The following is a 1,993-nucleotide window of genomic DNA, read 5'->3' as shown; positions in this document are numbered from 1 at the left end:
TATGATGTAGCACCAGGCGGACTGTTAGCTAGTGTGTATCATCTTACGAGAATCGAGTATGGTATAGATCAACCGGAAGAGGTATGCATAAAAGTATTTGCCGCAAGGATAAATCCTAAAATTCCGTCTGTTTTCTGGGTTTGGAAAAGTGCGGATTTTCCAGAAAGGGAATCTTATGATATGTTGGGAATTTCTTATGATAATCATCCACGTCTAAAGCGTATCTTAATGCCTGAAAGTTGGGTAGGATGGCCCTTACGTAAGGATTATATTGCCCCCAATTTTTATGAAATACAAGATGCTCATTAAATAATACGAAACTAATCTTCACTTCGACAACTCAAGATATTCAAATACATTTTTACGTTCTCTTATAGATATAGCATAGTAATTGAAGTCTCATTCATCTTATTATTATTGATTAAAAAAAATACAATTAGAGATTTGGTGAGATTATCCAATTTGTAAGATACTTATTTTGGATGAGCCACAAGCTAATAGGATGAACTAAATGAGTTCTGCATTATGAACTATGTATCACGCATATGACTTATAGATGTGCTTTAAAAAGTCACATAGGGTGAAATGAAGAAATATAATATGAAAAGAGAATCGGATTCTATTTGTACTGTATCTGAGATGAATCTTGGCCATTCCCGCCTTTCAACTCCCCTAGACTAGACTTTTGGGTCTTATAAGGAACTAATTGAAACTTTCAAATATGTATAAAATAGGAATTGAACGCCAGGAGACAGAGTATGAACAAATAAAAAAGAAGAGGAAACAAAAGAAAATTCTTTTCTTTTACATATCTATATACATCCTTTACATATTTCTATAAATATCCTCTTTATCTTTACTTGTCTATTTTCGACATCTATAAATAGAGTAAAAAATATATATAGTTTAGTTAAAGGGTAGATTTCCAGACATCATCATGTATCAGTATTTTTCATGATCTATATTATTAATGAATCCGTAGAATAGATACTCATACAAATTCATGATGTGCCAAGAACCAGATTTGAACTGGTGACACGAGGATTTTCAGTCCTCTGCTCTACCAACTGAGCTATCCCGGCCATTTCCGACACATTATCCTTATTTTAATAGATGACTTTGGTCTATGTCAATTGTAAATAAGAAAAAAGGTATTCCAAAGTCTTCTTTTTGAAGATATACGAAATTTCAGGGCTTGGATAAGCCTTTCGAAGTTTCAGTACAGTAGACAGTTAATCATTCAAATTTCACAGATTACTTGCGCAAGGATGTTCGTTTGTACGTCTATCATATAGAATATATACCACAAGCCTTGTGATAAGAAATCAAATTTCCGCTCAAATACGCTTGTGAAAGAGTCGAATGAATGAGAAACATAACAAAGTCTGAATTGCTAATGAACGGATAAATAATTAAAGAGGCCAACGGGCCTTTTTAGGGTTTTGGGGATAGAGGGACTTGAACCCTCACGATTTTAAAAGTCGACGGATTTTCCTCTTACTATAAATTTCATTTTTGTCGTTATTGACATGTAGAATGGGACTCTATCTTTATTCTATTCGATCTGATTAATCAATTCTTCAAAAGATCTATCAGACTATGATGGAGTAAATGATTTGATCAATGAATATTCGATTATTTTTTCAACTTGTAGATCTTGGAATCGATTCATAACAATTCGTTCATTTTTATATATAATTTTATATATATATATAAATATAAATATAAAAAATTATAGAAATATAAAAAATAGAGATTCGAGTTGTCATTAATCAATATAGTATTTCAGTACGTAATACGTTTATCTTTCATCGTTTCTGGAGTTTCGATGGAAGGATTCATTCCTTTACTAACGCAACGTCGTCAACTCCATTTGTTAGAACAGCTTCCATTGAGTCTCTGCACCTACCCTTTTTTTTTCGGAAAAAAGGATTTGGCTCAGGATTGCCCATTTTTAATTCCAGGGTTTCTCTGAATTTGAAAGTTATCACTT

General features: G+C 32.4%; 1 non-coding gene across 1 annotated transcript; it reads right to left on the bottom strand.

Moving 5' to 3' along the window:
* Positions 1 to 1,009: 1,009 nt before the first annotated feature.
* On the bottom strand, positions 1,010 to 1,082 carry TRNAF-GAA (transfer RNA phenylalanine (anticodon GAA)). The gene has a single exon. It is a non-coding gene; the product is annotated as a tRNA-Phe (tRNA).
* Positions 1,083 to 1,993: the final 911 nt, after the last annotated feature.

The sequence above is a fragment of the Cucumis melo genome, unplaced genomic scaffold (assembly GCF_025177605.1).
Source record: "Cucumis melo cultivar AY unplaced genomic scaffold, USDA_Cmelo_AY_1.0 utg001055l, whole genome shotgun sequence".
Lineage (NCBI taxonomy): Eukaryota > Viridiplantae > Streptophyta > Magnoliopsida > Cucurbitales > Cucurbitaceae > Cucumis > Cucumis melo.
This window is presented reverse-complemented; position numbering and strand designations above follow the sequence as displayed.